General features: G+C 41.1%; 4 non-coding genes across 4 annotated transcripts; all 4 read right to left on the bottom strand.

The window, feature by feature from the left end:
- Positions 1-1336: 1336 nt before the first annotated feature.
- On the bottom strand, positions 1337-1418 carry TRNAS-AGA (transfer RNA serine (anticodon AGA)). Its single transcript has one exon. It is a non-coding gene; the product is annotated as a tRNA-Ser (tRNA).
- A 4441-nt stretch (positions 1419-5859) lies between these two features.
- Positions 5860-5931, bottom strand: TRNAH-GUG (transfer RNA histidin (anticodon GUG)). The gene has a single exon. It is a non-coding gene; the product is annotated as a tRNA-His (tRNA).
- A 2870-nt stretch (positions 5932-8801) lies between these two features.
- TRNAH-GUG (transfer RNA histidin (anticodon GUG)) lies at positions 8802-8873 on the bottom strand. The gene has a single exon. It is a non-coding gene; the product is annotated as a tRNA-His (tRNA).
- A 13603-nt stretch (positions 8874-22476) lies between these two features.
- On the bottom strand, positions 22477-22548 carry TRNAH-GUG (transfer RNA histidin (anticodon GUG)). Its single transcript has one exon. It is a non-coding gene; the product is annotated as a tRNA-His (tRNA).
- Between the last annotated feature and the right edge of the window lie 773 nt (positions 22549-23321).

Here is a 23321-nt window from a genome sequence, read left to right as displayed (position 1 = left end):
GGTTGCTGCGGCCACAACGCAGAGTACTAACCACTATATGATCACGGCGAGCTACTTGGGCTCAATAACGTACAGTGACATGAAGAAATTATAATTCGGAACACTCAGGGCTATTCCTGTGATAGGCTGAATGTGTTCATTGCTTCCTCATTCCTTATACAAAGGCTTTATCTCCTCAGTGGTTGATAGGCTGAAACCGTTTCTTGGCCGCCTGCTTGTGAACTGACAGGAGTCAAAGATCGCACATACACTGGTGGGCCTGTGATGGGACACCAATGCAGAGAAACACATCTGGCGCAGATATTCTATTCTGTTTATTAGACCTGCATCTCCCCTGTACCTCCTTAAGCCATCTGTATGTGAAGCAAGAAAGAGTTAAGGAACGGTCCATCTACACTTTTATTGGGAGGATGCTGCCGTGAGCTCCTCCCAGCTAATCACACAAACAGCAGTAAAGCAAGATAACTACACAGTTAGGGGGGACTGCATGCTTAGGTTTTTGAGGAATTATTGAAACTGACCTCAGTGACCCATAATCAGAGCTGTGGCTAATGACTGCATGCCTAATTATGATGAAGCAAGCACCATGGCTCGTAGGGGACCCACAACACACTTTTCTTAGCTCATTGAATTAAAGTATAAACTTCTGCCATGTGTGAGTGGTAAAGGCTTGTTAATTTTGTTGCTTTTCAAATTCACGTCTGACAACAAGACAAAGGAACATTGGGGCATCAGACGCTTTGGAAAGTAGCCACCAACCGCAGAGAAAGAGAGAAAGAGGGAAAAGACAGTATGAGGTGTGGAGAAAACAGCAGCAGGTACAAGGAGCTCAAATGAGATTAATGGCGCCTAAATAGAGCACGTAAAGGAACAGTTACACATCTAAGAAAAGGGAAAGAAAAGACTAGGAAAAAACACAGAAAGAGCTTGTAGATGAAATTCTCTTCCAGGAACTGCAGGTTAAGAGAAATTACACAGGGAGCAGTTAAGCTTGTAACACTGGGAGAATAGAAAAGAAAATGCAGTTTTATGAAGTGTGTTTGCCTAATCCAGCTAGCACTTTTATTTTATTTCTCTATTTGCTTCTTTTATTGGTAAAGTAAGTTTCAAGTGCATGCACAGGTATGACCGAGAGAGCCAGGGTATAATAATTTGAAGCGTTTGCACCAGCGCTAATGAAGGACGAGAGTTATAGCAAAGATATGAAAGGGGGAGCGATAATAAATATGTGCTATGGCAATAGTGACACCAAAATAAGCCACCTATTTATAAAACTGACATGGGAGAAATACTAAAGGTTAACTTCTGAAATTGTAGCCGATGTTAAAAAGATTCTCGTTGTCGGCAGGATTCGAACCTGCACGGGGAGACCCCAATGGATTTCTAGTCCATCGCCTTAACCACTCGGCTACAACAACTGACTGTCAGGCGTGTGCACATAATCTGTATGCAAGTTTTCAAGGTGTCCCACAGCAAATTCCTGATATTCTGCAATGCACTTTTTAAAAATAATGTTTTTTTCAGCAGGCACTTTCTCTCCTAAAAACAAAAATTGCATGCGTATATCTCTAGTTTGGAATACCATAGGCTTGCATGCATACTCTCATGGGTCACTCAAGTTTTTTGGACCCTATTGCACTCTGTTTTCGTGCTGCTTTTAGTATATGGCCCATATTACAGAAGTCTACCATCTTTGAGTATTTGAGGCTCCTTTGTAAGTGCTTTATATTTTTTCCTTGAAGAGCTATATAATAAAGGGGTCCGGGAAAGATTGCATTTATGGAAGATAAAAGAAGGCCTACTTGTCTCACCAAATGCTGTAGAGAAACCTGATATTTTACTCATGTTATCCTTAGTTCGTTTTTGTTAGACGTTGCATTCTTAAGGTGGTCCTAACCCCACCTTATTGCTTTTCACTTCCGCATTTTGCTGTATCTTTTTGTTGGCTTGAGGACTCTGATCACTTTATCGCTACTAATCAGTGCTGAAGTGCACGTGCTTCTTCCCTAATCATGTGTATAATTGGAGTATACCTGACTGACAGATTTAATTTACTTGAAAGCCCCTTGTAAAGTGGTATACCATTTACCCAGGGACTGATTGTGCCGCCCAAAGAAATAGCATTTCAAACCTGTCTCAAGCCTGCTACTGCAGTGCCTGTGCTGCAGTGTACTGCCACTTCGACTTGGCATTTAAAACTACTTGCCAAGCCTTGAACTCCAATTTTATTACATATCAGTAACCCCTAAGGTAGGCCCTAAGTAGTCCTAGGGGCATCATGCTATGTAAGTAAAAGGTAAGACATGTACTGTGGTAGTTTGTATGTCCTAGTAGTATCAAACAGTCTATTACATTTTTCACTACTGTGAGGTCTGCCCCTCTCATAGGTTAGCATTGGGTATTCCCTTATACTTTTTGGGGGGTAATTCCATATCAGAGAGGAGAAGCTTTATTTATTTATTGATAAATCCTATCTACTGGTGAGGTTGGATTTAATCTTACTATTGTATAAATGCCATTTGTAGAGAGTGAGCATTTCTCTGCACTTACTGCTCTATTTGCATCAAAACCTGTCTTCAATTGACGTCTGGATTGGGCTGCGAGACAGCTACATATGTGCATTCCCTGTAGACAGCCACAACACAGGTCACTCAACTGCAACTGCATTCATCTGCATTCTGATTGGCCTGGGGGAGAGCTCCGCTCCCCTTACCGCAAATATGTTCAAGAACGATAATTTATGTCAGTATGTACAGTGTACCTACATCTTATAATCATGTGTGTTTAAATAATTTGTCGTTAGATCGTTTAAATATTGAAAAGGATCGGTTTTAATAGACATTTTACAAAAACAACTGGTACATTTGGGAATTCTGTGAAGGAAAAACCCAACTGCTGTGACATTGCCAACCACAATGCCGTGACTCGGATTCAAACCGAGGTTGCTGCGGCCACAACGCAGAGTACTAACCACTATACGATCACGGCGAGCTACTTGGTCTCAATAACGTACAGTGACATGAAGAAATTATAATTCGGAACACTCAGGGCTACTCCTGTGATAGGCTGAATGTGTTCATTGCTTCCTCATTCCTTATACAAAGGCTTTATCTCCTCAGTGGTTGATAGGCTGAAACCCTTTCCTGGCCGCCTGCTTGTGAACTGGCAGGAGTCAAAGATCACACATACACTGGTGGGCCTGTGATGGGACACCAATGCAGAGAAACACACCTGGCGCAGATATTCTATTCTGTTTATTAGACCTGCAACTCCCCTGTACCTCCTCAAGCCATCTGTATTTGAAGCAAGAAAGAGTTAAGGAACGGTCCATCTACACTTTTATTGGGAGGATGCTGCCGTGAGCTCCTCCCAGCTAATCACACAAACAGCAGTAAAGCAAGATAACTACACAGTTAGGGGGGACTGCATGGTTAGGTTTTTGAGGAATTATTGAAACTGACCTCAGTGACCCATAATCAGAGCTGTGGCTAATGACTGCATGCCTAATTATGATGAAGCAAGCACCATGGCTCGTAGGGGCCCCACAACACACTTTTCTTAGCTCATTGAATTAAAGTATAAACTTCTGCCATGTGTGAGTGGTAAAGGCTTGTTAATTTTGTTGCTTTTCAAATTCACGTCTGACAACAAGACAAAGGAACATTGGGGCATCAGACGCTTTGGAAAGTAGCCACCAACCGCAGAGAAAGAGAGAAAGAGGGAAAAGACAGTATGAGGTGTGGAGAAAACAGCAGCAGGTACAAGGAGCTCAAATGAGATTAATGGCGCCTAAATAGAGCACGTAAAGGAACAGTTACAAATCTAAGAAAAGGGAAAGAAAAGACTAGGAAAAAACACAGAAGGAGCTTGTAGATGAAATTCTCTTCCAGGAACAGCAGGTTAAGAGAAATTACACAGGGAGCAGTTAAGCTTGTAACACTGGGGAGAATAGAAAAGAAAATGCAGTTTTATGAAGTGTGTTTGCCTAATCCAGCTAGCACTTTTATTTTATTTCTCTATTTGCTTCTTTTATTGGTGAAAGTAAGTTTCAAGTGCATGCACAGGTATGACCGAGAGAGCCAGGGTATAATAATTTGAAGCGTTTGCACCAGCGCTAATGAAGGACGAGAGTTATAGCAAAGATATTAAAGGGGGAGCGATAATAAATATGTGATATGGCAATAGTGACACCAAAATAAGCCACCTATTTATAAAACTGACATGGAAGAAATACTAAAGGTTAACTTCTGAAATTGTAGCCAATGTTAAAAAGATTCTTGTTGTCTGCAGGATTCGACCCTGCGCGGGGAGACCCCAATGGATTTCTAGTCCATCGCCTTAACCACTCGGCCTCAACAACTGACTGTAAGGCGTGTGCACATAATCTGTATGCAAGTTTTCAAGGTGTCCCACAGCAAATTCCTGATATTCTGCAATGCACTTTTTAAAAATAATGTTTTTTTCAGCAGGCACATTCTCTCCTAAAAACAAAAATTGCATGCGTATATCTCTAGTTTGGAATACCATAGGCTTGCATGCATACTCTCATGGGTCACTCAAGTTTTTTGGACCCTATTGCACTCTGTTTTCGTGCTGCTTTTAGTATATGGCCCATATTACAGAAGTCTACCATCTTTGACTATTTGAGGCTCCTTTGTAAGTGCTTTATATTTTTTCCTTGAAGAGCTATATAATAAAGGGGTCCGGGAAAGATTGCATTTATGGAAGATAAAAGAAGGCCCACTTGTCTCACCAAATGCTGTAGAGAAAGCTGATGTTTTACTCATGTTATCCTTAGTTCGTTTTTGTTAGACCTTGCATTCTTAAGGTGGTCCCAACCCCACCTTATTGCTTTTCACCTCCGCATTTTGCTGTATCTTTTTGTTGGCCTTAGGACTCTGATCACTTTATCGCTGCTAATCAGTGCTGAAGTGCACGTGCTTCTTCCATAATCATGTGTATAATTGGAGTATACCTGACTGACAGATTTAATTTACTTGAAAGCCCCTTGTAAAGTGGTATACCTTATACCCAGGGACTGATTGTGCCGCCCAAAGAAATAGCATTTCAAACCTGTCTCAAGCCTGCTACTGCAGTGCCTGTGCTGCAGTGTACTGCCACTTCGACTTGGCATTTAAAACTACTTGCCAAGCCTTAAACTTCAATTTTATTACATATCAGTAACCCCTAAGGTAGGCCCTAGGTAGTCCTAGGGGCATCATGCTATGTAAGTAAAAGGTAAGACATGTACTGTGGTAGTTTGTATGTCCTAGTAGTATCAAACAGTCTATTACATTTTTCACTACTGTGAGGTCTGCCCCTCTCATAGGTTAGCATTGGGTATTCCCTTATACTTTTTGGGGGGTAATTCCATATCAGAGAGGAGAAGCTTTATTTATTTATTGATCAATCCTATCTACTGGTGAGGCTGGATTTAATCTTACTATTGTATAAATGCCATTTTTAGAGAGTGAGCATTTCTCTGCACTTACTGCTCTATTTGCATGAAAACCTGTCTTCAATTGACGTCTGGATTGGGCTGCGAGACAGCTACATATGTGCAGTCCCTGTAGACAGCCACAACACAGGTCACTCAACTGCAACTGCATTCATCTGCATTCTGATTGGCCTGGGGGAGAGCTCCGCTCCCCTTACCGCAAATATGTTCAAGAACGATAATTTATGTCAGTATGTACAGTATACCTACATCTTATAATCATGTGTGTTTAAATAATTTGTCGTTAGATCATTTAAATATTGAAAAGGATCTGTTTTTAATAGACATTTTACAAAAACAACTGGTACATTTGGGAATTCTGTAAAGGAAAAACCCAACTGCTGTGACATTGCCAACCACAATGCCGTGACTCGGATTCGAACCGAGGTTGCTGCGGCCACAACGCAGAGTACTAACCACTATACGATCACGGCGAGCTACTTGGTCTCAATAACGTACAGTGACATGAAGAAATTATAATTCAGAACACTCAGGGCTACTCCTGTGATAGGCTGAATGTGTTCATTGCTTCCTCATTCCTTATACAAAGGCTATATCTCCTCATTGGTTGATAGGCTGAAACCGTTTCCTGGCTGCCTGCTTGTGAACTGGCAGGAGTCAAAGATCACACATACACTGGTGGGCCTGTGATGTGACACCAATGCAGAGAAACACACCTGGCGCATATATTCTATTCTGTTTATTAGACCTGCATCTCCCCTGTACCTCCTCAAGCCATCTGTATTTGAAGCAAGAAAGAGTTAAGGAACGGTCCATCTACACTTTCATTGGGAGGATGCTGCCGTGAGGTCTTCCCAGCTAATCACACAAACAGCAGTAAAGCAAGATAACTACACAGTTAGGGGGGACTGCATGGTTAGGTTTTTGAGGAATTATTGAAACTGACCTCAGTGACCCATAATCAGAGCTGTGGCTTATGACTGCATGCCTAATTATGATGAAGCAAGCACCATGGCTCGTAGGGGCCCCACAACACACTTTTCTTAGCTCATTGAATTAAAGTATAAACTTCTGCCATGTGTGAGTGGTAAAGGCTTGTTAATTTTGTTGCTTTTCAAATTCACGTCTGACAACAAGACAAAGGAACATTGGGGCATCAGACGCTTTGGAAAGTAGCCACCAACCGCAGAGAAAGAGAGAAAGAGGGTAAAGGCAGTATAAGGTGTGGAGAAAACAGCAGCAGGTACAAGGAGCTCAAATGAGATTAATGGCGCCTAAATAGAGCACGTAAAGGAACAGTTACAAATCTAGGAAAAGGGAAAGAAAAGACTAGGAAAAAACACAGAAAGAGCTTGTAGATGAAATTCTCTTCCAGGAACAGCAGGTTAAGAAAAATTACACAGGGAGCAGTTAAGCTTGTAACATGGGGGAGAATAGAAAAGAAAATGCAGTTTTATGAAGTGTGTTTGCCTAATCCAGCTAGCACTTTTATTTTATTTCTCTATTTGCTTCTTTTATTGGTAAAGTAAGTTTCAAGTGCATGCACAGGTATGACCGAGAGAGCCAGGGTATAATAGTTTGAAGCGTTTGCACCAGCGCTAATGAAGGACGAGAGTTATAGCAAAGATATGAAAGGGGAAGCGATAATAAATATGTGATATGGCAATAGTGACACCAAAATAAGCCACCTATTTATAAAACTGACATGGAAGAAATACTAAAGGTTAACTTCTGAAATTGTAGCCGATGTTAAAAAGAATCTCGTTGTTAGCAGGATTCGAGCCTGCGCGGGAAGACCCCAATGGATTTCTAGTCCATCGCCTTAACCACTCGGCCACAACAACTAACTGTAAGGCGAGTGCACATAATCTATATGCAAGTTTTCAAGGTGTCCCACAGCAAATTCCTGATATTCTGCAATGCACTTTTTAAAAATAATGTTTTTTTCAGCAGGCACATTCTCTCCTAAAAACAAAAATTGCATGCGTATATCTCTAGTTTGGAATACCATAGGCTTGCATGCATACTCTCATGGGTCACTCAAGTTTATTGGACCCTATTGCACTCTGTTTTCGTGCTGCTTTTAGTATATGGCCCATATTACAGAAGTCTACCATCTTTGAGTATTTGAGGCTCCTTTGTAAGTGCTTTATATTTTTTCCTTGAAGAGCTATATAATAAAGGGGTCCGGGAAGGATTGCATTTATGGAAGATAAAAGAAGGCCCACTTGTCTCACCAAATGCTGTAGAGAAACCTGATGTTTTACTCATGTTATCCTTAGTTCGTTTTTGTTAGACCTTGCATTCTTAAGGTGGTCCCAACCCCACCTTATTGCTTTTCACCTCCGCATTTTGCTGTATCTTTTTGTTGGCCTTAGGACTCTGATCACTTTATCGCTACTAATCAGTGCTGAAGTGCACGTGCTTCTTCCCTAATCATGTGTATAATTGGAGTATACCTGACTGACAGATTTAATTTACTTGAAAGCCCCTTGTAAAGTGGTATACCATATACCCAGGGACTGATTGTGCCGCCCAAAGAAATAGCATTTCAAACCTGTCTCAAGCCTGCTACTGCAGTGCCTGTGCTGCAGTGTACTGCCACTTCGACTTGGCATTTAAAACTACTTGCCAAGCCTTAAACTCCAATTTTATTACATATCAGTAACCCCTAAGGTAGGCCCTAAGTAGTCCTAGGGGCATCATGCTATGTAAGTAAAAGGTAAGACATGTACTGTGGTAGTTTGTATGTCCTAGTAGTATCAACCAGTCTATTACATTTTTCACTACTGTGAGGTCTGCCCCTCTCATAGGTTAGCATTGGGTATTCCCTTATACTTTTTGGGGGGTAATTCCATATCAGAGAGGAGAAGCTTTATTTATTTATTAATAAATCCTATCTACTGGTGAGGTTGGATTTAATCTTACTGTTGTATAAATGCCATTTTTAGAGAGTGAGCATTTCTCTGCACTTACTGCTCTATTTGCATGAAAACCTGTCTTCAATTGACGTCTGGATTGGGCTGCGAGACAGCTACAAATGTGCATTCCCTGTAGACAGCCACAACACAGGTCACTCAACTGCAACTGCATTCATCTGCATTCTGATTGGCCTGGGAGAGAGCTCCGCTACCCTTACCGCAAATATGTTCAAGAACGATAATTTATGTCAGTAAGTACAGTATACCTACATCTTATAATCATGTGTGTTTAAATAATTTGTCGTTAGATCATTTAAATATTGAAAAGGATCTGTTTTTAATAGACATTTTACAAAAACAACTGGTACATTTGGGAATTCTGTAAAGGAAAAACCCAACTGCTGTGACATTGCCAACCACAATGCCGTGACTCGGATTCGAACCGAGGTTGCTGCGGCCACAACGCAGAGTACTAACCACTATACGATCACGGCGAGCTACTTGGTCTCAATAACGTACAGTGACATGAAGAAATTATAATTCAGAACACTCAGGGCTACTCCTGTGATAGGCTGAATGTGTTCATTGCTTCCTCATTCCTTATACAAAGGCTATATCTCCTCATTGGTTGATAGGCTGAAACCGTTTCCTGGCCGCCTGCTTGTGAACTGGCAGGAGTCAAAGATCACACATACACTGGTGGGCCTGTGATGTGACACCAATGCAGAGAAACACACCTGGCGCATATATTCTATTCTGTTTATTAGACCTGCATCTCCCCTGTACCTCCTCAAGCCATCTGTATTTGAAGCAAGAAAGAGTTAAGGAACGGTCCATCTACACTTTCATTGGGAGGATGCTGCCGTGAGGTCTTCCCAGCTAATCACACAAACAGCAGTAAAGCAAGATAACTACACAGTTAGGGGGGACTGCATGGTTAGGTTTTTGAGGAATTATTGAAACTGACCTCAATGACCCATAATCAGAGCTGTGGCTTATGACTGCATGCCTAATTATGATGAAGCAAGCACCATGGCTCGTAGGGGCCCCACAACACACTTTTCTTAGCTCATTGAATTAAAGTATAAACTTCTGCCATGTGTGAGTGGTAAAGGCTTGTTAATTTTGTTGCTTTTCAAATTCACGTCTGACAACAAGACAAAGGAACATTGGGGCATCAGACGCTTTGGAAAGTAGCCACCAACCGCAGAGAAAGAGAGAAAGAGGGAAAAGACAGTATGAGGTGTGGAGAAAACAGCAGCAGGTACAAGGAGCTCAAATGAGATTAATGGCGCCTAAATAGAGCACGTAAAGGAACAGTTACAAATCTAAGAAAAGGGAAAGAAAAGACTAGGAAACACACAGAAAGAGGTTGTAGATGAAATTCTCTTCCAGGAACAGCAGGTTAAGAGAAATTACACAGGGAGCAGTTAAGCTTGTAACATGGGGGAGAATAGAAAAGAAAATGCAGTTTTATGAAGTGTGTTTGCCTAATCCAGCTAGCACTTTTATTTTATTTCTCTATTTGCTTCTTTTATTGGTAAAGTAAGTTTCAAGTGCATGCACAGGTACGACCGAGAGAGCCAGGGTATAATAATTTGAAGCGTTTGCACCAGCGCTAATGAAGGACGAAAGTTATAGCAAAGATATGAAAGGGGGAGCGATAATAAATATGTAATATGGCAATAGTGACACCAAAATAAGCCACCTATTTATAAAACTGACATGGAAGAAATACTAAAGGTTAACTTCTGAAATTGTAGCCGATGTTAAAAAGAATCTCGTTGTTAGCAGGATTCGAGCCTGCGCGGGAAGACCCCAATGGATTTCTAGTCCATCGCCTTAACCACTCGGCCACAACAACTAACTGTAAGGCGAGTGCACATAATCTATATGCAAGTTTTCAAGGTGTCCCACAGCAAATTCCTGATATTCTGCAATGCACTTTTTAAAAATAATGTTTTTTTCAGCAGGCACATTCTCTCCTAAAAACAAAAATTGCATGCGTATATCTCTAGTTTGGAATACCATAGGCTTGCATGCATACTCTCATGGGTCACTCAAGTTTATTGGACCCTATTGCACTCTGTTTTCGTGCTGCTTTTAGTATATGGCCCATATTACAGAAGTCTACCATCTTTGACTATTTGAGGCTCCTTTGTAAGTGCTTTATATTTTTTCCTTGAAGAGCTATATAATAAAGGGGTCCGGGAAAGATTGCATTTATGGAAGATAAAAGAAGGCCCACTTGTCTCACCAAATGCTGTAGAGAAACCTGATGTTTTACTCATGTTATCCTTAGTTCGTTTTTGTTAGACCTTGCATTCTTAAGGTGGTCCCAACCCCACCTTTTTGCTTTTCACCTCCGCATTTTGCTGTATCTTTTTGTTGGCCTTAGGACTCTGATCAATTTATCGCTACTAATCAGTGCTGAAGTGCACGTGCTTCTTCCCTAATCATGTGTATAATTGGAGTATACCTGACTGACAGATTTAATTTACTTGAAAGCCCCTTGTAAAGTGGTATACCATATACCCAGGGACTGATTGTGCCACCCAAAGAAATAGCATTTCAAACCTGTCTCAAGCCTGCTACTGCAGTGCCTGTGCTGCAGTGTACTGCCACTTCGACTTGGCATTTAAAACTACTTGCCAAGCCTTAAACTCCAATTTTATTACATATCAGTAACCCCTAAGGTAGGCCCTAGGTAGTCCTAGGGGCATCATGCTATGTAAGTAAAAGGTAAGACATGTACTGTGGTAGTTTGTATGTCCTAGTAGTATCAAACAGTCTATTACATTTTTCACTACTGTGAGGTCTGCCCCTCTCATAGGTTAGCATTGGGTATTCCCTTATACTTTTTGGGGGGTAATTCCATATCAGAGAGGAGAAGCTTTATTTATTTATTGATAAATCCTATCTACTGGTGAGGTTGGATTTAATCTTACTATTGTATAAATGCCATTTTTAGGGAGTGAGCATTTCTCTGCACTTACTGCTCTATTTGCATGAAAACCTGTCTTCAATTGACGTCTGGATTGGGCTGCGAGACAGCTACATATGTGCATTCCCTGTAGACAGCCACAACACAGGTCACTCAACTGCAACTGCATTCATCTACATTCTGATTGGCCTGGGGGAGAGCTCCGCTCCCCTTACCGCAAATATGTTCAAGAACGATAATTTATGTCAGTAAGTACAGTATACCTACATCTTATAATCATGTGTGTTTAAATAATTTGTCCTTAGATTGTTTAAATATTGAAAAGGCTCTGTTTTTAATAGACATTTTACAAAAACAACTGGTACATTTGGGAATTCTGTAAAGGAAAAAACCAACTGCCGTGACATTGCTAACCACAATCCCGTGACTTGGGTTCGAACCGTGGTTGCTGCGGCCACAACGCAGAGTACTAACCACTATACGATCACGGCGAGCTACTTGGGCTCAATTATGTACAGTGACATGGAGAAATTATAATTCGGAACACTCAGGGCTACTCCTGTGATAGGCTGAATGTGTTAATTGCTTCCTCATTCCTTATACAAAGGCTGTATCTCCTCAGTGGTTGATAGGCTGAAACCGTTTCCTGGCCGCCTGCTTGTGAACTGGCAGGAGTCAAAGTTCACACATACACTGGTGGGCCTGTGATGTGACACCAATGCAGAGAAACACACCTGGCGCAGATATTCTATTCTGTTTATTAGACCTGCATCTCCCCTGTACCCCCTCAAGCCATCTGTATGTGAAGCAAGAAAGAGTTAAGGAACGGTCCATCTACACTTTTAATGGGAGGATGCTGCCGTGAGCTCTTCCCAGCTAATCACACAAACAGCAGTAAAGCAAGGTAACTACACAGTTAGGGGGGACTGCATGGTTAGGTTTTTGAGGAATTATTGAAGCTGACCTCAGTGACCCATAATCAGAGCTGTGGCTAATGACTGCATGCCTAATTATGATGAAGCAAGCACCATGGCTCGTAGGGGCCCCACAACACACTTTTCTTAGCTCATTGAATTAAAGTATAAACTTCTGCCATGTGTGAGTGGTAAAGGCTTGTTAATTTTGTTGCTTTTCAAATTCACGTCTGACAACAAGACGAAGGAACATTGGGGCATCAGACACTTTGGAAAGTAGCCACCAACCGCAGAGAAAGAGAGAAAGAGGGAAAAGACAGTATGAGGTGTGGAGAAAACAGCAGCAGGTACAAGGAGCTCAAATGAGATTAATGGCGCCTAAATAAAGCACGTAAAGGAACAGTTACAAATCTAAGAAAAGGGAAAGAAAAGACTAGGAAAAAACACAGAAAGAGCTTGTAGATGAAATTCTCTTCCAGGAACAGCAGGTTAAGAGAAATTACACAGGGAGCAGTTAAGCTTGTAACACGGGGGAGAATAGAAAAGAAAATGCAGTTTTATGGAGTGTGTTTGCCTAATCCAGCTAGCACTTTTATTTTATTTCTCTATTTGCTTCTTTTATTGGTAAAGTAAGTTTCAAGTGCATGCACAGGTATGACCGAGAGAGCCAGGGTATAATAATTTGAAGCGTTTGCACCAGCGCTAATGAAGCACGAGAGTTATAGCAAAGATATGAAAGGGGGAGCGATAATAAATATGTGATATGGCAATAGTGACACCAAAATAAGCCACCTATTTATAAAACTGACATGGAAGAAATACTAAAGGTTAACTTCTGTAATTGTAGCCGATGTTAAAAACATTCTCGTTGTCGGCAGGATTCGAACCTGCGCGGGGAGACCCCAATGGATTTCTAGTCCATCGCCTTAACCACACGGCCACAACAACTGACTGTAAGGTGTGTGCACATAATCTGTATGCAAGTTTTCAAGGTGTCCCACAGCAAATTCCTGATATTCTGCAATGCACTTTTTAAAAATAATGTTTTTTTCAGCAGGCACATTCTCTCCTAAAAACAAAAATTGCATGCGTATATCTCTAGTTTGGAATACCATAGGCTTGCATGCATACTCTCATGGGTCACTCAAGTTTTTTGGACCCTATTGCACTCTGTTTTCGTGCTGCTTTTAGTATATGGCCCATATTACAGAAGTCTACCATCTTTAACTATTCGAGGCTCCTTTGTAAGTGCTTTATATTTTTTCCTTGAAGAGCTATATAATAAAGGGGTCCGGGAAAGATTGCATTTATGGAAGATAAAAGAAGGCCCACTTGTCTCACCAAATGCTGGAGAGAAAGCTGATGTTTTACTCATGTTATCCTTAGTTCGTTTTTGTTAGACCTTGCATTCTTAAGGTGGTCCCAACCCCACCTTATTGCTTTTCACCTCCGCATTTTGCTGTATCTTTTTGTTGGCCTTAGGACTCTGATCACTTTATCGCTGCTAATCAGTGCTGAAGTGCACGTGCTTCTTCCATAATCATGTGTATAATTGGAGTATACCTGACTGACAGATTTAATTTACTTGAAAGCCCCTTGTAAAGTGGTATACCATATACCCAGGGACTGATTGTGCCGCCCAAAGAAATAGCATTTCAAACCTGTCTCAAGCCTGCTACTGCAGTGCCTGTGCTGCAGTGTACTGCCACTTCGACTTGGCATTTAAAACTACTTGCCAAGCCTTAAACACCAATTTTATTACATATCAGTAACCCCTAAGGTAGGCCCTAGGTAGTCCTAGGGGCATCATGCTATGTAAGTAAAAGGTAAGACATGTACTGTGGTAGTTTGTATGTCCTAGTAGTATCAAACAGTCTATTACACTTTTCACTACTGTGAGGTCTGACCCTCTCATAGGTTAGCATTGGGTATTCCCTTATACTTTTTGGGGGGTAATTCCATTTCAGAGAGAAGAAGCTTTATTTATTTATTGATAAATCCTATCTACTGGTGAGGTTGGATTTAATCTTACTATTGTATAAATGCCATTTTTAGAGAGTGAGCATTTCTCTGCACTTACTGCTCTATTTGCATCAAAACCTGTCTTCAATTGACGTCTGGATTGGGCTGCGAGATAGCTACATATGTGCATTCCCTGTAGACAGCCACAACACAGGTCACTCAACTGCAACTGCATTCATCTGCATTCTGATTGGCCTGGGGGAGAGCTCCGCTCCCCTTACCGCAAATATGTTCAAGAACGATAATTTATGTCAGTAAGTACAGTATACCTACATCTTATAATCATGTGTGTTTAAATAATCTGTCGTTAGATCGTTTAAATATTGAAAAGGATCTGTTTTTAATAGACATTTTACAAAAACAACTGGTACATTTGGGAATTCTGTGAAGGAAAAACCAAACTGCTGTGACATTGCCAACCACAATGGGTTTTTGAGGAATTATTGAAACTGACCTCAGTGACCCATGATCAGAGCTGTGGCTAATGACTGCATGCCTAATTATGATGAAGCAAGCACCATGGCTCGTAGGGGCCCCACAACACACTTTTCTTAGCTCATTGAATTAAAGTATAAACTTCTACCATGTGTGAGTGGTAAAGGCTTGTTAATTTTGTTGCTTTTCAAATTTACTTCTGACAACAAGACGAAGGAACATTGGGGCATCAGACGCTTTGGAAAGTAGCCACCAACCGCAGAGAAAGAGAGAAAGAGGAAAAAGGCAGTATGAGGTGTGGAGAAAACAGCAGCAGGTACAAGGAGCTCAAATGAGATTAATGGCGCTAAATAGAGCACGTAAAGGAACAGTTACAAATCTAAGAAAAGGGAAAGAAAAGACTAGGAAAAAACACAGAAAGAGCTTGTAGATGAAATTCTCTTCCAGGAACAGCAGGTTAGAAGAAATTACACAGGGAGCAGTTAAGCTTGTAACACGGGGGAGAATAGCAAAGAAAATGCAGTTTTATAAAGTGTGTTTGCCTAATCCAGCTAGCACTTTTATTTTATTTCTCTATTTGCTTCTTTAATTGGTAAAGTAAGTTTCAAGTGCATGCACAGGTATGACCGAGAGAGCCAGGGTATAATAATTTGAAGCGTTTGCACCAGCTCTAATGAAGGACAAGAGTTATAGCAAAGATATGAAAGGGGGAGCGATAATAAATATGTGATATGGCAATAGTGACACCAAAATAAGCCACCTATTTATAAAACTGACATGGAAGAAATACTAAAGGTTAACTTCTGAAATTGTAGCCGATGTTAAAAAGATTCTCGTTGTCGGCAGGATTCGAACCTGCGCGGTGGGACTCCAATGGATTTCTAGTCCATCGCCTTAACCACTCGGCCACAACAACTAACTGTAAGGTGTGTGCACATAATCTGTATGCAAGTTTTCAAGGTGTCCCACAGCAAATTCCTGATATTCTGCAATGCACTTTTTAAAAATAAGGTTTTTTTCAGCAGGCACATTCTCTCCTAAAAACAAAAATTGCAGGCGTATATCTCTAGTTTGGATTACCATAATCTTGCATGCATACTCTCATGGGTCACTCAAGTTTTTTGGACCCTATTGCACTCTGTTTTCGTGCTGCTTTTAGTATATGGCCCATATTACAGAAGTCTACCATCTTTGAGTATTTGAGGCTCCTTTGTAAGTGCTTTATATTTTTTCCTTGAAGAGCTATATAATAAAGGGGTCCGTGAAAGATTGCATTTATGGAAGATAAAAGAAGGCCCACTTTTCTCACCAAATGCTGTAGAGAAACCTGATGTTTTACTCATGTTATCCTTAGTTCGTTTTTGTTAGACCTTGCATTCTTAAGGTGGTCCCAACCCCACCTTATTGCTTTTCACCTCCGCATTTTGCTGTATCTTTTTGTTGGCCTTAGGACTCTGATCACTTTATCGCTACTAATCAGTGCTGAAGTGCACGTGCTTCTTCCCTAATCATGTGTATAATTGGAGTATACCTGACTGACAGATTTAATTTACTTGAAAGCCCCTTGTAAAGTGGTATACCATATACCCAGGGACTGATTGTGCCACCCAAAGAAATAGCATTTCAAACCTGTCTCAAGCCTGCTACTGCAGTGCCTGTGCTGCAGTGTACTGCCACTTCGACTTGGCATTTAAAACTACTTGCCAAGCCTTAAACACCAATTTTATTACATATCAGTAACCCCTAAGGTAGGCCCTAGGTAGTCATAGGGGCATCATGCTATGTAAGTAAAAGGTAAGACATGTACTGTGGTAGTTTGTATGTCCTAGTAGTATCAAACAGTCTATTACATTTTTCACTACTGTGAGGTCTGCCCCTCTCATAGGTTAGCATTGGGTATTCCCTTATACTTTTTGCGGGGTAATTCCATATCAGAGAGGAGAAGCTTTATTTATTTATTGATAAATCCTATCTACTGGTGAGGTTGGATTTAATCTTACTATTTTATAAATGCCATTTTTAGAGAGTGAGCATTTCTCTGCACTTACTGCTCTATTTGCATGAAAACCTGTCTTCAATTGACGTCTGAATTGGGCTGCGAGACAGCTACATATGTGCATTCCCTGTAGACAGCCACAACACAGGTCACTCAACTGCAACTGCATTCATCTGCATTCTGATTGGCCTGGGGGAGAGCTCCGCTCCCCTTACCGCAAATATGTTCAAGAACGATAATTTATGTCAGTAAGTACAGTATACCTACATCTTATAATCATGTGTGTTTAAATAATTTGTCGTTAGATCGTTTAAATATTGAAAAGGATCTGTTTTTAAAAGACATTTTACAAAAACAACTGGTACATTTGGGAATTCTGTAAAGGAAAAACCCAATTGCCGTGATATTGCCAATCACAATGCCGTGACTCGGATTCGAACCGAGGTTGCTGCGGCCACAACGCAGAGTACTAACCACTATACGATCACCGCGAGCTACTTGGGCTCAATAACGTACAGTGACATGAAGAAATTATAATTCGGAACACTCAGGGCTACTCCTGTGATAGGCTGAATGTGTTCATTGCTTCCTCATTCCTTATACAAAGGCTTTATCTCCTCAGTGGTTGATAGGCTGAAACCGTTTCCTGGCCGCCTGCTTGTGAACTGGCAGGAGTCAAAGATCACACATACACTGGTGGGCCTGTGATGGGACACCAATGCAGAGAAACACACCTGACGCAGATATTCTATTCTGTTTATTAGACCTGCATCTCCCCTGTACCTCCTCAAGCCATCTGTATGTGAAGCAAGAAAGAGTTAAGGAACGGTCCATCTACACTTTTATTGGGAGGATGCTGCCGTGAGCTCCTCCCAGCTAATCACACAAACAGCAGTAAAGCAAGATAACTACACAGTTAGGGGGGACTGCATGGTTAGGTTTTTGAGGAATTATTGAAACTGACCTCAGTGACCCATAATCAGAGCTGTGGCTAATGACTGCATGCCTAATTATGATGAAGCAAGCACCATGGCTCGTAGGGGCCCCACAACACACTTTTCTTAGCTCTTTGAATTAAAGTATAAACTTCTGCCATGTGTGAGTGGTAAAGGCATGTTAATTTTGTTGCTTTTCAAATTCACGTCTGACAACAAGACGAAGGAACATTGGGGCATCAGACGCTTTGGAAAGTAACCACCAACCGCAGAGAAAGAGAGAAAGAGGGAAAAGGCAGTATGAGGTGTGGAGAAAACCGCAGCAGGTACAAGGAGCTCAAATGAGATTAATGGCGCCAAAATAGAGCACGTAAAGGAACAGTTACAGATCTAAGAAAAGGGAAAGAAAAGACTAGGAAAAAACACAGAAAGAGCTAGTAGATGAAATTCTCTTCCAGGAACAGCAGGTTAAGAGAAATTATACAGGGAGCAGTTAAGCTTGTAACACGGGGGAGAATAGAAAAGAAAATGCGGTTTTATGAAGTGTGTTTGCCTAATCCAGCTAGCACTTTTATTTTATTTCTCTATTTGCTTCTTTTATTGGTAAAGTAAGTTTCAAGTGCATGCACAGGTATGACCGAGAGAGCCAGGGTATAATAATTTGAAGCGTTTGCACCAGCGCTAATGAAGGACGAGAGTTATAGCAAAGATATGAAAGGGGGAGCGATAATAAATATGTGATATGGCAATAGTGACACCAAAATAAGCCACCTATTTATAAAACTGACATTGAAGAAATACTAAAGGTTAACTCCTGAAATTGTAGCCGATGTTAAAAAGTTTCTCGTTGTCGGCAGGATTCAAACCTGCGCGGGGAGACCCCAATTGATTTCTAGTCCATCGCCTTAACCACTCGGCCACAACAACTGACTGTGAGGCGTGTGCACATAATCTGTATGCAAGTTTTCAAGGTGTCCCACAGCAAATTCCTGATATTCTGCAATGCACTTTTTAAAAATAATGTTTTTTTCAGCAGGCACATTCTCTCCTAAAAACAAAAATTGCATGCGTATATCTCTAGTTTGGAATACCATAGGCTTGCATGCATACTCTCATGGGTCGCTCAAGTTTTTTGGACCCTATTGCACTCTGTTTTCGTGCTGCTTTTAGTATATGGCCCATATTACAGAAGTCTACCATCTTTGAGTATTTCAGGCTCCTTTGTAAGTGCTTTATATTTTTTCCTTGAAGAGCTATATAATAAAGGGGTCCGGGAAAGATTGCATTTATGGAAGATAAAAGAAGGCCCACTTGTCTCACCAAATGCTGTAGAGAAACCTGATGTTTTACTCATGTTATCCTTAGTTCGTTTTTGTTAGACCTTGCATTCTTAAGGTGGTCCCAACCCCACCTTATTGCTTTTCACCTCCGCATTTTGCTGTATCTTTTGTTGGCCTTAGGACTCTGATCACTTTATCGCTACTAATCATAGCTGAAGTGCACGTGCTTCTTCCCTAATCATGTGTATAATTGGAGTATACCTGACTGACAGATTTAATTTACTTGAAAGCCCCTTGTAAAGTGGTATACCATATACCCAGGGACTGATTGTGCCACCCAAAGAAATAGCATTTCAAACCTGTCTCAAGCCTGCTACTGCAGTGCCTGTGCTGCAGTGTACTGCCACTTCGACTTGGCATTTAAAACTACTTGCCAAGCCTTAAACTCCAATTTTATTACATATCAGTAACCCCTAAGGTAGGCCCTAGGTAGTCCGAGGGGCATCATGCTATGTAAGTAAAAGGTAAGACATGTACTGTGGTAGTTTGTATGTCCTAGTAGTATCAAACAGTCTATTACATTTTTCACTACTGTGAGGTCTGCCCCTCTCATAGGTTAGCATTGGGTATTCCCTTATACTTTTTGGGGGGTAATTCCATATCAGAGAGGAGAAGCTTTATTTATTTATTGATAAATCCTATCTACTGGTGAGGTTGGATTTAATCTTACTATTGTATAAATGCCATTTTTAGAGAGTGAGCATTTCTCTGCACTTACTGCTCTATTTGCATCAAAACCTGTCTTCAATTGACGTCTGGATTGGGCTGCGAGATAGCTACATATGTGCATTCCCTGTAGACAGCCACAACACAGGTCACTCAACTGCAACTGCATTCATCTGCATTCTGATTGGCCTGGGGGAGAGCTCCGCTCCCCTTACCGCAAATATGTTCAAGAACGATAATTTATGTCAGTAAGTACAGTATACCTACATCTTATAATCATGTGTGTTTAAATAATCTGTCGTTAGATCGTTTAAATATTGAAAAGGATCTGTTTTTAATAGACATTTTACAAAAACAACTGGTACATTTGGGAATTCTGTAAAGGAAAAACCAAACTGCCGTGACATTGCCAACCACAATGGGTTTTTGAGGAATTATTGAAACTGACCTCAGTGACCCATGATCAGAGCTGTGGCTAATGACTGCATGCCTAATTATGATGAAGCAAGCACCATGGCTCGTAGGGGCCCCACAACACACTTTTCTTAGCTCATTGAATTAAAGTATAAACTTCTACCATGTGTGAGTGGTAAAGGCTTGTTAATTTTATTGCTTTTCAAATTCACGTCTGACAACAAGACGAAGGAACATTGGGGCATCAGACGCTTTGGAAAGTAGCCACCAACCGCAGAGAAAGAGAGAAAGAGGAAAAAGGCAGTATGAGGTGTGGAGAAAACAGCAGCAGGTACAAGGAGCTCAAATGAGATTAATGGCGCCTAAATAGAGCACGTAAAGGAACAGTTACAGATCTAAGAAAAGGGAAAGAAAAGACTAGGAAAAAACACAGAAAGAGCTAGTAGATGAAATTCTCTTCCAGGAACAGCAGGTTAAGAGAAATTATACAGGGAGCAGTTAAGCTTGTAACACGGGGGAGAATAGAAAAGAAAATGCGGTTTTATGAAGTGTGTTTGCCTAATCCAGCTAGCACTTTTATTTTATTTCTCTATTTGCTTCTTTTATTGGTAAAGTAAGTTTCAAGTGCATGCACAGGTATGACCGAGAGAGCCAGGGTATAATAATTTGAAGCGTTTGCACCAGCGCTAATGAAGGACGAGAGTTATAGCAAAGATATGAAAGGGGGAGCGATAATAAATATGTGATATGGCAATAGTGACACCAAAATAAGCCACCTATTTATAAAACTGACATTGAAGAAATACTAAAGGTTAACTCCTGAAATTGTAGCCGATGTTAAAAAGTTTCTCGTTGTCGGCAGGATTCAAACCTGCGCGGGGAGACCCCAATTGATTTCTAGTCCATCGCCTTAACCACTCGGCCACAACAACTGACGGTGAGGCGTGTGCACATAATCTGTATGCAAGTTTTCAAGGTGTCCCACAGCAAATTCCTGATATTCTGCAATGCACTTTTTAAAAATAATGTTTTTTTCAGCAGGCACATTCTCTCCTAAAAACAAAAATTGCATGCGTATATCTCTAGTTTGGAATACCATAGGCTTGCATGCATACTCTCATGGGTCACTCAAGTTTTTTGGACCCTATTGCACTCTGTTTTCGTGCTGCTTTTAGTATATGGCCCATATTACAGAAGTCTACCATCTTTGAGTATTTCAGGCTCCTTTGTAAGTGCTTTATATTTTTTCCTTGAAGAGCTATATAATAAAGGGGTCCGGGAAAGATTGCATTTATGGAAGATAAAAGAAGGCCCACTTGTCTCACCAAATTCTGTAGAGAAACCTGATGTTTTACTCATGTTATCCTTAGTTCGTTTTTGTTAGACCTTGCATTCTTAAGGTGGTCCCAACCCCACCTTATTGCTTTTCACCTCCGCATTTTGCTGTATCTTTTTGTTGGCCTTAGGACTCTGATCACTTTATCGCTACTAATCAGTGCTGAAGTGCACGTGCTTCTTCCCTAATCATGTGTATAATTGGAGTATACCTGACTGACAGATTTAATCTACTTGAAAGGCCCTGTTAAAGTGGTATACCATATACCCAGGGACTGATTGTGCCGCCCAAAGAAATAGCATTTCAAACCTGTCTCAAGCCTGCTACTGCAGTGCCTGTGCTGCAGTGTACTGCCACTTCGACTTGGCATTTAAAACTACTTGCCAAGCCTTAAACTCCAATTTTATTACATATCAGTAACCCCTAAGGTAGGCCCTAGGTAGTCCTAGGGGCATCATGCTATGTAAGTAAAAGGTAAGACATGTACTGTGGTAGTTTGTATGTCCTTGTAGTATCAAACAGTCTATTACACTTTTCACTACTGTGAGGTCTGACCCTCTCATAGGTTAGCATTGGGTATTCCCTTATACTTTTTGGGGGGTAATTCCATTTCAGAGAGAAGAAGCTTTATTTATTTATTGATAAATCCTATCTACTGGTGAGGTTGGATTTAATCTTACTATTGTATAAATGCCATTTTTAGAGAGTGAGCATTTCTCTGCACTTACTGCTCTATTTGCATCAAAACCTGTCTTCAATTGACGTCTGGATTGGGCTGCGAGATAGCTACATATGTGCATTCCCTGTAGACAGCCACAACACAGGTCACTCAACTGCAACTGCATTCATCTGCATTCTGATTGGCCTGGGGGAGAGCTCCGCTCCCCTTACCGCAAATATGTTCAAGAACGATAATTTATGTCAGTAAGTACAGTATACCTACATCTTATAATCATGTGTGTTTAAATAATCTGTCGTTAGATCGTTTAAATATTGAAAAGGATCTGTTTTTAATATACATTTTACAAAAACAACTGGTACATTTGGGAATTCTGTAAAGGAAAAACCCAGCTGCCTTGACATTGCCAACCACAATGCCGTGACTCGGATTCGAACCGAGGTTGCTGCGGCCACAACGCAGAGTACTAACCACTATACGATCATGGCGAGCTACTTGGGCTCAATAACGTACAGTGACATGAAGAAATTATAATTCGGAACACTCAGGGCTACTCCTGTGATAGGCTGAATGTGTTCACTGCTTCCTCATTCCTTATACAAAGGCTTTATCTCCTCAGTGGTTGATAGGCTGAAACCGTTTCCTGGCCGCCTGCTTGTGAACTGGCAGGAGTCAAAGATCACACATACACTGGTGGGCCTTTGATGGGACACCAATGCAGAGAAACACACCTGGCGCAGATATTCTATTCTGTTTATTAGACCTGCATCTCCCCTGTACCTCCTCAAGCCATCTATATGTGAAGCAAGAAAGAGTTAAGGAACGGTCCATCTACACTTTTATTGGGAGGATGCTGCCGTGAGCTCCTCCCAGCTATCACACAAACAGCAGTAAAGCAAGATAAGTACACAGTTAGGGGGGACTGCATGGTTAGGTTTTTGAGGAATTATTGAAACTGACCTCAGTGACCCATAATCAGAGCTGTGGCTAATGACTGCATGCCTAATTATGATGAAGCAAGCACCATTGGCTCGTAGGGGCCCCACAACACACTTTTCTTAGCTCATTGAATTAAAGTATAAACTTCTGCCATGTGTGAGTGGTAAAGGCTTGTTAATTTTGTTGCTTTTCAAATTCACGTCTGACAACAAGACGAAGGAACATTGGGGCATCAGACGCTTTGGAAAGTAGCCACCAACCGCAGAGAAAGAGAGAAAGAGGGAAAAGACAGTATGAGGTGTGGAGAAAACAGCAGCATGTA

The sequence above is a fragment of the Lissotriton vulgaris genome, unplaced genomic scaffold, assembly GCF_964263255.1.
Source record: "Lissotriton vulgaris unplaced genomic scaffold, aLisVul1.2 SCAFFOLD_301, whole genome shotgun sequence".
Lineage (NCBI taxonomy): Eukaryota > Metazoa > Chordata > Amphibia > Caudata > Salamandridae > Lissotriton > Lissotriton vulgaris.
Note: the sequence above shows the minus strand (reverse complement) of the source record. Positions and strands in the feature narration are given on the sequence as shown.